Consider the following 12,964-nt stretch of genomic DNA (forward strand, 5'->3'; position numbering starts at 1 on the left):
GGGACAGGTGAGAGGACTTCACGTCTTTGATGTTCTCTCTCCACACCCTACCTCCAGGCCCTTTCTACCAACTTTCCTGATTATATCAGGCTGAACAGGAGCCACCTCTGTGCTAGGTTGAGTATTGCTTTTGGAGATTACTGCTGGTCTCATTTTACAATTGGAGACCCTGGGGTGGAAAGTGGGGAGTCGCTGTCCTAAGGCTTCTGAGCCCAGTAGCCTCAGGTGTGAAGCCACCTCCAATCTCAGCACTGCTCCCCCGGACAGAGCAGGAGTGTGGGAGTCAGGAGGGTCTGGCTGCGAAGTTGTGCCAGACCCTAATCGGCTCTCACCCCAGGCAGCCTTCCCTCCTCACCACAGGCAGGCCCTGGGCCTTCTCCCCAAAAAGGACATAGCCCTGGGCACTGTTGGTACCCTCAGGAACATTCAGGGATGATGAAGTTGATGGCCTCCGAGTCATGGAACTTTAGGGATGGCCTCCGAGTCATGGAACTTTAGGGATGGAGCGGATGGAAAGATCATAATCAAAGTCCAGAACAGGGAAATAACTTGGCCAAGGTCCTGCAGCTCATCAGGGCACAGTGAGGATTAGAACGCCCAGCTTCATGTTCTTCCTCTGCACCACAGTACACTCACTGCCAGAAGGCTGGGCCAGAGCAACCCCAGCCCTGGACTCCACGCTCTAGAGGGCTGGGCCCCTTTGGGCAAGGAGTCTGTGGGACCCGGGGGATGTGTCCACCTGGAGACCATGGCCCCCTTCTAGATTATGTTCCAAGTACCTGGGACCCCTAAGTTCCCAGCCCAAAGGGCCTTAAGCCTGCCCCCAGGGCTTCTTCCCCAAGTTCATCCTCCCTGAAATTTACCAAAACCCAACTTATTCCATAACTAAAACTCATCTCTTATAACTCCTGCCTCCCCACAGGGCTGATCCCCATTAGAAGTCTGGGGCCTCAGCTTTGTCGCAGCTATTTTCAGACCTATAGTTCTTCATGTTGCTTCCATTCCCTCCCCTTTCCTCTCCAACACATTCCCAAGAAGCTACTGCTTGTTCCTGAACGGTACACCCTTCTCTCTAAACATTCAAGGCCACACGATGCTCTGATTTAGCCACCAAAATACCCCAAACCAAAAACAAACCAAAAACAAAAAACACCACCTCTTTTCATTCCCCCGAACCTCCACCAGCAAGTCCCTCCCACCCTCCCAGGTCTCTAACAGACGTGTGTGTGTGTATGTGCGTGCACATGCATGCACATGCATGCACATACACACATGCCAGTAGTGGGTCTGGGCTACGAAGTCTTATGTTGGGCAAGCAGAAAGCCACTGGGGGTTTCTAGGGTAACCATACAGGGCGACTGAAGCTTAGCAGTTCAGTACTTCCAGTATTCCATCAGTTCAACCTACTGGCAAAACAGCATCTTGTAAGATCAAAGATTACACTAACTGTGTAGTGGTATTATTTACCAACACCTCAACACTCTGCTGTGTCCCCTCGACACTCAGCCGGCTGTGTGTGGGAAGGAGAAATGGGCACATTGCCACAGATATTGTAACTGGTACCAACCAATTCCAATTCCTTATACGTGATTAAACTAAGAAATGTCCTTAAAATCAGCACAAAATTCAAACAAAACACACTTTATTGCTGACACAGTCCAAGTACAACACAAGATTTATAAAACGGTTTAAGGAAAAGCTTTAAGAGAAAGCTAATAATCTGCTGAGCTTTCCAGAATTCCCATAAAATTCTTACTCTGGGGAATCAGAACATCACTCACTGATTGACTGTTTTAATCCATGGAACGCTAAGGAGCACATAAGGGAACAGAGGCCAGAGGCCTGGAAGATGGGCACGGGCTTCGGTACTAGCTGGGTCTCAAGACGCCGCCTACCCAGCTGTGTGAACGTGGGCAAGCCACCTCTCTACATCCTGGTTTCCTCCCCACAAAAGGCTGCCTTAAGAATACTTGGCTTCTTGGGCACGTGGGTGGCTCAGTTGGTTAAGCGACTGCTTTCGGCTCAGGTCATGATCCTGGAGTCCCTGGATCGAGTCCCGCATCGGGCTCCCTGCTCGGCAGGGAGCCTGCTTCTCCCTCTGACCCTCCCCCCTCTCATGTGCTCTCTCTCTCTCTCATTCTCTCTGTCTCAAATAAATAAATAAAATCTTTAAAAAAAAAAAAAGAATACTTGGCTTCTTTGTTGTAAGGATGGATAAAACAATTTGTGCAGAGTGTTTGGCGAGAGGCAGACCCTGGTCCCTGTTAGTGGTAATTCCAGAGCACCTAGCGCCTGGGCACTTGACTCCACTTATCTCATCTGGTTGAGTGTTCTCCAAAACCTTTCATGGAGAAAGACATGAGCTGGCACAGCGAAGTAACCTGCAGAGGTCACAAAGCTTGTTCACAAAGCAGGTTAAGAGTGTGTAAGCAGATGGGATGTGAAGGCTTAAATTAAAAAAAAAAAAAATCCTTTTCAACCCACACACGACAAGCTCCAGTGGTGTTATCTGCAGCCAGGCGGACAGGCACTGGGCTGAGTGGCGCAGAGGGACCCCTTAAGACCAAGCATTTGAAGGAAGAAGTAATGGGAAGAGGCTCTTTGAGCCCCCGCTCCAGCAAGGCATGCGGGGTCTTCCTGGGACCCCATCTGGTCTGCAGTGACAGAGAAGGGGAGAGGCCCCACCAGCCGGAACGAGGCCTGGAGAACCAAGGCACCGAAAGCCCACCCTGAGTGCAGTTTTTCTCTAAAGCTCCATGCTACACCCTGTGGGAGCATCCTAATGTCTCGTGTTCGCTGCTCCAATCACTGGAGTGTCACAATTACACCAGCTTTCATTTCCGCCGAGAGCCATGAAACCCAGAAAAGACAGGCCCGGAAGAAGGCACAGGTTTTATGGGGCTTTGAAAATGAAGTTCCAGATCCTGCACCATGAGCTGTGGTCCCTAGAGCGGAAGGCCAGACTTAGGCCTCCTGGGAGCTAGGCGGGCCACCCCTAGGCCTGCAAACCCTAGCTTACCTGGCAGGGGTGCTCCTGGCGGTTACCTTCTGCAAACAAGCCACAGTCCCATTTTTTAGCTGCTTCTTAAAGTAAGGGATAAGTTTGCTTAATAAAGTAAGCTGGGCCCCAAGAAACTACCCCTGGGTTTTGGTCTCTTTAAAAGCTCATAATCAGAATCAGAGGCTGTGACTGTCACCTGTGTATTGCAATCAGTCCAGAGCCTCCTCCAGAGACCCCAAGTTCACGTGCACTTCATGGAGCATGCAACCTGGAGGAAACATCAAACACTCTGCCTGGCCCAGCCAGCAGCATCTGCCTGAGAGTAAGGTGACCCAAAATCTGGGCAGATTACTTTTGGTCAGGAATATAGAGTTGAATGCCCCAGCTGAGGTAACACACTGTCTTCAAACCACATAGTCAGTGAGCCAACAATTCTTCAGCAGGCATTTGCTACCTAGCCCAGGTAGGTGCTAAGAGAACCATTTTACAAAGGTCATTTATTCTTCTTATATTTTGTATTTATTATCACTTTGTGTTAGATAATGTTTTAAAATAACTTTTTCAAGGGGCGCCTGGGTGGCTCAGTCGTTGGGTGTCTGCCTTCGGCTCAGGTCGTGATCCCAGGGGTCCTGGGATCGAGCCCCGCATCGAGCCCCGCATCGGGCTCCTGCTCCGCGGGAAGCCTGCTTCTCCCCCTCCCACTCCCCCTGCTTGTGTTCCCTCTCTCGCTGTGTCTCTCTCTGTCAAATAAAAATATAAAATAAAAAAATAAAATAAAAAAACTTTTTCAAAATCATAAAAGTCACTCACTATAGAAAAAGTTTAGAAAAAAGTTAAATGAAAAAAAGAAATCCAGCAATTCCACCCCCCTGAGACATCTATTGTCAATGTTTTGATGTGTCCTTCCTAAGAGCAAGGCTTGCTTGCACACACAAGCACGTGTGTGTGTCTGTGAGAACAGTCACAAAAGTGGGATCGCACTGAAGATGCTATTTTGTACCCTGCTCCCTTTATTTAGCAACACATGAGAAGTAGTCAGTGTCAACCATTATGGATATGACGGCAACCTTTGAGAGTCCCACAGTACTGTATCGTAGCATATTGTATTGACACCCTAGAATTTAACCACTTGGTGATGACAAGTGGCTGTGTTCAATTTTTTAGCATGAACAACTCTTTTTTTTTTTTTTTTTAAAGATTTCTTTATTTAGGAGAGAGAGCACTAGTGGGAGGGGCAGAGGGTGAGGAAAGGAGAATCTCAAGTGGGCTCTCAGCTCAGCACAGAGCCCGATGTGGAGGCTCGATCTCACAACCCTGAGATCACGACCTAAGCCAAAAGCAAGAGTTGGACACTTAACCGATTGTGCCACCCAGGTGCCCCAGAGTGAAGAACTCTTACAAAAATCTTTTCCCACTGATCTGATTTGGGATAAACTTCTAGAAGTTGATGGCTGGGTCAAAGGACAGGTATGTGTGCTTTGGGGAGGCTATAACAATCTATGCTTCCCCACATCTGTTTCTGTCATTCAGACAGTGGGGAAAGAATGACATCAAACTGTTTGGGCTTGCATGGATGAGCGCTAAATGAGGTTGGATGTCTCCCTGCCAATTTTATTGGCCATTTGTATTTCTTCCTTTGTAAATTGCTCTTGACCTTTGTGCATTTTTCTCTTGGGCTATTTGTATCATTTTACTGATTTGAAAAAATTTCATATACTACGGGTATTTCCTCCTTCTTATATATGTGCAAATATCTGCCGCACTGTTTTTTTTTTTTTTATTGAAGTACGGTTGATATACAATCCACTTTATTTTTCTTTTAATTTGTTGAGAAAAAAGAGGGGCACCTGGGTGGCTCAGTCAGTTAAATGCCTGCCTTCAGGCTCAAGTCATGATCTCAGGGTCCTGGGATGGAGCCATGCCACCCCCCCCCAAATCAGGCTCCCTGCTCAGTGGGGAGTCTGCTCCTCCCTCTCCTTCTGTTCCTCTCTCTTTCCCTGCCCCCCTTCCCCCCTGCTCCTGTGTGCTCTCTTATCTCTCTCAAATAAATAAATAAAATCTTTAAAAAAACAAATTTGTTGAGAAAAAAGAATGGCATAGTGATTAAGTTATCACGCCCTAGCACTATAACTTGGGGTAAGTTTTACTTCTCTGGGCCATAGTTTTCTCATCTATAAAATGGGGATGCTGAGAGAGAGTTTGCATGGAATCTAAAGCACAGTGCCTGGCACTCGGTAGTAGCCTAGTGCACGTTATTCGTGACAGCTCTTTTTGACAGTTTTGCTTGGACTCTTGTTTTGAAAATTTGAATTTGTTCCAATGCATTTGGCTTTATTAGGGAACAATTTGGGCATATCATGAATTTCGTGTTTACTTATGCATGAGAGAAACACTAGGAAATGCAAAAACATACCCAAGTGAAATGAGCCACACAAAATGAGCACAGTTGCATCCCTCAAACATCCACCAGCTTCGTCAGGTCAGTGCATGTGTTATGAACCATAACCATCCACATCTGGATCAGAACTTTCTATCGGACTACAGACTGCCCTCCATCCATCACCTCACAGAAACTCAGAAGCTGTAACTTCTAACATCCACTTCCACAAGCAAACCTCAGGTCTTTTTAAGGTAAGGGGTCCTATTTGTTGTGGTATTTCTGTATTTCTTACCCACTGAATATCTGTAAAACTGAGCTGTTTTATTGGGTTCTTAACTTTTAGTCTTCTCATTTTCTCTTTTTTTGTCACCTCTGAAGATTTCGAGTGTTGTGACCCAAATCCCATTTCCCCCATAAGCCCTACGGTTTGCATTACATGATTTTGCTCAGTGCAGTGATTTTTAGGAATGGATATGTTGCATTACAGCAGAAAGGACTGTATACAAGTGCTAATACTGTGTAATGAAATTACATGGTTTTTGTGTTACACTGAAAAGGTCCCTCATCCCCAAGATTATAAGGATATTCACCTAAACTTTCTTCATTTAGTGTTGTTCATTTAATCTTGCACATTAGATCTGCCCAAACAACGTAAGAACACGGAATAAGTGTGGTATGTGATGTCTGTAGGCTGCTGGGAATCAGATGGACCACAACCAGTGAGCGAGAGGGAGGTAAACACAAAAGAGTTAATTCCCAACAAGTACGCTTCTTAAGAAACAAGTATCCTGCTTTCAAGCTGATGATCCTATCTTCCCTCCTAGGATGTTTTTTTTCTAATAATTAAGAAAAAAAAAAATCAAATGTAGACTAGTATCAAACCTGAGGGTCAGTAGTGAGGTAACTTTTCCTTTCTCCACCATTTTGCTATCTGTAATCACCACTGCTTTCTCAGGACCTGAAACATTATTACCCCCATTCAGGTCACCCAGAAGAGCAGTTCAGAAGCTGAAATGCAAAGAATGTAAGGAACATAGGGACAATTATAACAGGCAAATTGGTGCCTAAAATCACTCCAAACACCAGGGGGCACATCTGCTAAGAAGCTCATAGCACAGGGACAGCATCACATACTTCAAGGGAATTCTGGGTCACCTTCTTGGGGGACAGGGAGTCTGGAGGAGGGCTGAATGACACAGGATGGCAAACTAGTGACTCAGGCATCCTATATTTTAGGCGATGGATGACTAAACTCTTTTTACTGGCAAAGAAACCACAAAGGAAAACTGGACAGGGATGTGGGGGTTCTCAAACACTTGTGTTACATAACACACACAAATGTATTACTGCATAGATCAGATATTACATAATGAAATAAAACAGTTGAAAATTAAAAGAAAAAGCAAGCACAAAGGGAAGCAAAACTCATTCTCAAATGGTCTTCTGGTCTGCTCTGTTTGGCCCTCTCTCCCTGCCTGCCCAGCTGGGGGCAGCCTCAGAGAGTCCCAGCTGGGCTGGCCAGTTCTGACTTCTCTGTCCAACACAGGGCCCCAGAGCAGCTCTCTTTCAATCAGGAGAATGATCTTCAGCACCACCTTCAATTGCTCTTTCTGTTTCTTTCCTCTGCCAGAAGTTTACTATGAACTTCTGGCAGGTCTCCTTTCATGGTACCAGGGTTCTCCTTGCTTAACTTCCATACTCTGCCTTGATTTCAACTGCAACCTCCTACCTAGTGACAATTGTCTTCTTTGAGTATCTTGTTGGTCCAACAGTCTTTTAAATCAAATCAAATCTTTTAAACACAAGCTTCAAAGCTTCCTACTAATTGCTCCCTCCTACTCCGAGGGATTTCACTTCCCACCCACCTTAGCTCATCATCCACCTGGGGAAAATACCCACACCTTTTTCTGCACATGCCTCTGGCTGGGATAGGGAGGGAAGCCCTCTCTGTGACGGCCATACCTCACCCTTTCTGCTCTTTACCACCCTCTTCCTGTCCCAAATTCACAATTCCATTTCAAAACCACTTACAATTACTCTCAACCAGGACTCTTCTCTACCTCAGATCCAGCTGTCTTTGAGCTCTTGAACCCACTTGTGATTTATTTGTTAAGAGATGGCTCAGTTGGTTAAGCATCTGACTCTTGATTTCAGCTCGGGTCTCAGGGTGGTGAGTTTGAGCCCGGGCTCTGCACTGGGCGTGGAGCCTGTTTCTGATTCTCTCTCCCTCTGCCGCCCGCCCAACCCCCACTTGCACACACTCTCTAAAAAGAAAAAAAAAAAAAGGAAAATTATCTGAAACTTGAAAATAAGGCAAAAAAAAAAAGTGTCCTTTCAGAGTCGTACTAGAGGTAGTCATGTCTACCATGACTACATAAAGGTCATCTGATGCTCTGTGGAAACATAAATTTGTTTGACTTTCTATTTACCACAGATTGGGCCCACATTCTGTAAAGTTAGATGTTCACTTATAAAAAATTGATAAGCTGCAAATGATTTAAAAACAAACTCAAAGGCTTTATTTTTATTGCCCTGTAGGACATTAGCCAGTTTTGCATCTAAATTTGCAATCTTACTCCTGCATCCTTTTTTAAAACTACATAAATACCAGTTTCTTACACTCTCCTTTGATCCAGCTTTGTCATCTTGATGGTTTTCTCATTAATAATGTTAATAAATCCCTGATATGCGCTGATGATATATTAGTGTAAGAGTAGGTTTTTAACACTTAAAAATTTCATTTTGTCACACTACATAAGTTATATTTTTAAAGGCTTTAAAAATATATATTTTATGCTTCACAAAGTGCATGGACAAAATCTTCTACTCCCCTGTACCTCTCCAAGCACTAATCATTCTGGCAGTTTAAAAAACTGGCATCAATTCACTGAAATGCTCCCCAAAGCAACTTTCATGCAATCTGTAAAAACGGCAGTTATGCTTTCTGAACCAAAACTGGAAGGGACATATCACCTCACAATGGGACAAGATATTTTTGAAATCCAGGTTATCCTGGAAAATCTGGACAAATCTGCAATTTCTGTAAAGCATCTACTTTTGGTGAAGTGGGTATGTAAATGCAAAAGGATTTAAATGTGTTGAGCACCCACTGTGTGCTGGCCTAGAGAGACGATAAAAAAATCCGCCTTGACCTCAATGAGTTAGTGCAAAGTGACATAATCACAGCAGCAAGGAGGACACAGGGAAGGTGCAGGTGGAAGAGCTTCCTGAGGGAGCTGGACTGAAGGCTGATGGGCACCCAAAGTAAATTCTCGGCCCAGGGAATCTCACGAGCCAAGGCTTGGAGGCAGAGAACTAGCACTGCTGAAGAGAATGGGCAACTGGTAGGGCACCAGGCTGGGCAGGTAGTCAGGGTCAAATCATGTCAGGTTCTATAGCTCATGCTGATGAACTTGGGTCTTTCTCCTTATTAAAGAAGAAAACGCCATAGCAAGTCATCCAACAATGCTCTAGGAAGGGGCGCCTCTCTGGCTCAGTGGTTGCTCATGCTGGTTGTACAGTGGGGCCGCTGGCCTCCCCAGAACCCCATGACATCATGAATGCATTAAGTATCATTCTGAGCACAAACTTAAGACTGAAGTCTGACTTGAGAGGATAATATCAGAATAGCTGAAACAAAAACTTGGATAACTTCACCAACTGATGAAAAGAATCTGAAAATTGATTCAAGAAAAGTTCTAGTTATATATGAGGTTCTAGAAAATGGCCCACACTGGAAACAGGCCACCTCCAAGGACTATGTGAAGGAAGTGTGGCAAAGAATCATAATAAGGGAGAAAAGCAGGATGTCAAAAAGCTAAACCAAGAACTAACTAGAAGGCCAAACAGAAAGGGGATTCCCAAGTATAAATTCAAAGGGAACTGGCTGAAGAAAACCTGGCTATCAGATTAGCAATGCAAGTGCCATGCTGCCTTTGGAAAAGAACTCTCCGAGACTCAGTTTCTTGTAGATATGGGAACAATCCAAACTCTGATATATGTATATATATCACATACACACACGGGTATGTGTATACAAATATACACACACATATATACATTTTATATATATTCATGTCCATATATATGAATACGTCCAGAACATTAAAAAAGTATTTGATTCTTTCAGGGTTTTTTTTTTTTTAACGTAACAAATATGAAAGGGCATCATCTCCAGGTTAGATTCTAATTTAACCCTTGATTAAAAGCCAGTGGTCACACTACTGATTTTTTTTTTTTTTAAGATTTATTTATTTGAGAAAGAGAGAGAGCACAAGCGGGAGGGCCAGAGGGAGAGAGAAACTTAAGCAGACTCCATCTTGAGCACAGAACCTGACGTGGGGCTCGATCTAATGACCCTGAGATCATGACCTGAGCTGAAACCAAGAGTCGGACTGCGCCACCCACGCGTCCCACACTATTGATGTTTAAAAGCAAAAATAACTCAGTGACGATGCTAATAAACTTATTTTCTAATTAGAGATCACATTTATATTTTATTTAAAAGTACGGAGGTGGTTATGACTAAAATTAATTTCATGTTGATTCTAGGTGGACAACATAATAATAGCTATCACTGATACCTACTTAGTACTTTATGCAAACCCTAAGCCCAGTATTATTCTTTTGCTTAATAAACGAAGAAAATAAGATTCAAAGAAATTAAATTACTTGCCCGAGTCCCCCTCATAAGATAGAAACTGGCTGAACCAAGATTTGAATTGAGATCAGATTTAGGTTTATCTGAATCTCTCCTCTATGCATACTATTTTCCCCTATAAAACAAACATTTCTTGGATTTTACATTTATGCTCATCACAACTTGGAAGAGAGATGCAAGAGAGACCTGAAGTGACAATAAAGTAAGGAGAATTTAGGGGTGTGTGTGGAGAGGGGTGGTTATGTAATCCATCTCATTACTTCCAATATTAAGTTCAGTGCTAATGGAAGATTAATCTCAAGGTAAGCATGCATGTAACTGATTCACTGGGGGAATAGAGGGGAGATATTTTTGCCTGGCTATTTGTATTTTGTGAGCATATCTTCCTATTCAAATGATTCCATTTATTCTCCAAATGAGACTCCTGCTGCCTTGATAAGATGCTCTTTCTAGAAGTCTCTCTCTCTTTTGAAAAATACAAATCAGTAAAGACACGCCCGTTAAGACATGCATTCAACAAACATTAACTGAGTTTGCTATGTGCCAGAACAAAATTAAATGCCTTCAAGAGGTACATGTTCTGATGGCAAAACCCTGTTACAAACATCTGCCTCGGCCAGGTGCCAAGTGTTGCGATAAAAAGGTACACAACGCGGGAAGAACCTGTAGTGTATGTTACTTAAAAAGCTTTTGTTGGGGGTGCCTGCTTCTCTCCCTACGTTCTCTCTCTCTCTCTGTATCTGTGTCTTAAATGAATAAATAAAAAAATCTTAAAAAAAAAAAAGCTTTTGTTGTTGATTTTTACTGCTATTTATCTGTTTCTGTGTAAGTATATATTTATACGCAAAGTTTAAACATGATTTTTTTTTTTTTTTTTTTTTTTACTGGAAAAGCACCTCATTAGCATTGCCACCCAGTTGTTTTTGCTTTTAACACCTTGCTGGCACGTTCACACATACTGTGGTATATAATCTTCAAATCACCCCGTGAGGTAGCTGTTTAAGTACTCTTTGAAAAAAGAGTTAGTACATGTAAAACACGCAGAACAGTGCCAACACGCCGACACAAAAGTTCTTGAAAAGTGGTGGTGGTTACACAGGAAGAAACAAGTCCAAGTCCAAAGAGGGGGTGACCTGCACACGGTCGTAGGCAGGTGGCTAAGCGAGCGGCAGTCTCCCCTTCCTCTTCCCAAGCCTGTGCTCTTTTCGCAAGCACCCTGCCCCAGGAGTCGCCCCAACAACCATACTGTGGGACTTCCTCTCCGGAAGTCCCTCCTGGCGGATGCCCTGCCTCATGGGCCGGGCTCAGAATGCTGCAGTCAATAACCAAACATGGCACCACCCTGGGTCCCAGCCAATCCTTACCTAACACCAAAGTAGGGGCATCAGATAGTTGGCACCCCACTTTTGAAAGGCTGTTCCTCTTCTTCTACTTATTACTTTGAAATGCCTGCTCTGAGAAAGAGGTTAAGAAGAGACTTTGAACAACAACTAAGAAGAAAATATCTGAGCCAATGAGTAGTAACAATAATAAAAATAGTATAGAACTGTTAACAGTTACTAAGCTCTTGCTATTTGTCAGCGACTGTGTTAAGCACTTTGCATAGATTTCCTCATTTAATCTCCATAACACTTTGAAGGAGACACCATTATCACCTCCACTTCACAGACAAGGAAAATGAGGCACAGAGAGGTTAAGTAACTTGTCCAACGTCGCCCAGTCAGCAGGTGGTGGAGCTGGAATTTGAGGTCAAGCTCTCGGCCACCACACTGTACAGATGCATTCGTTCTATTACTGAATGGACGTCACCAAACAGACCCTGGCACCAGGCAGATGCTCGTTAAGTGCCTCACTCACAAATGAGAGCCAAAATCCCCCACTAAAAAAGGGAAGGACTATCATCTCTGGTCTTCCCGTATTTCTGGCTCTTCACCTGCTCCGCCCTGCACCGTACTGCTTTCACTCTCCTGGAAAGAGACTGAAAGGTGAGCAAGATGCAGAGTGAGGAACTCCCAGGAACCGATCCTGCACGGTCCTGTTCTGGAAGACAAGGGCATCACACTTCACAGTGCCAGGTAACCAAGTGTCAACAAAATCAGGTGCAAGCTGAACCACCCTCCTGACTCTCCTGGGGGCAGAGTCTCCATAGCGGGGGATCTCAAACTTGTTCAGTCCTAAAACCAGCCAGGCAATGGTGAAAGACCCCAACAACCCACCATCCCATCCTTCCACTCTACCACCCTCAAACCTCCCTAAGACTAAGGACAAAACAAATACCCGCAAAGCAGGTTTTTAAGTAGTGCTACAAATCCACCCAGCGCCTGCATATACTGTGTGCTATGGTGTTGGGAGCTGGAGGATGCTGAGCACCTAGCAGGGGACCCAGCCCAGAGCTCCAGGGCTCCAAAGGGTTGGTTACCCTCCCCCTCCCCATCTCACAGGGAAGACAAAGAAAGCCAAGCAATTCCCACCCACTGTGATAACGGCAAGAATAGCCAAGTGCCTCCCAAAGAAAGGGCCTGTCTGGGAGTGGAGACAGGACTGATCCATGCTGGATGGCAGTGGATGAAGTTTTAGGAGTCAGAGAAAAGGAAGGTTATTGCAGGCAAAGGAAACAGGCTAAACAAAACCACAGCACCAGGAAATGCCCTGCAAGCAGCTGAAATGGAGAGAGCATGGAACAGAGTGGAGAGATGCAGCTGCTTATAATTAAGTTGTGAAAGGCCTTAATGGCACCCTAAGCATTTGGCTCTTATTTTGGAGGCAAGGAGAGGCACAGAAAATGTAGTGGACATTTGCCACTTTTGTTGTTTGTCCATCATCTGACCGAGCCTCCCACTGGCACCGATATTCCTTGTGGAGAACCCCCACTGGATGGTCTCAGTGGGAGGTAAGGCTTCCTGTCTGTCAGCCCAGATTCATG

General features: G+C 44.6%; 1 protein-coding gene across 3 annotated transcripts in view; it reads right to left on the bottom strand.

Annotated features, from left to right (window-relative positions):
- The window catches only part of SREBF2 (sterol regulatory element binding transcription factor 2), a 64,539-nt gene that overhangs the window by 32,551 nt on the left and 19,024 nt on the right, over window positions 1–12,964 (bottom strand). The window lies entirely within an intron of this gene.

The sequence above is a fragment of the Mirounga angustirostris genome, unplaced genomic scaffold (assembly GCF_029215605.1).
Source record: "Mirounga angustirostris isolate CCGP_5_RB_7025 unplaced genomic scaffold, mMirAng1.0.hap1 SCAF_5, whole genome shotgun sequence".
NCBI lineage: Eukaryota > Metazoa > Chordata > Mammalia > Carnivora > Phocidae > Mirounga > Mirounga angustirostris.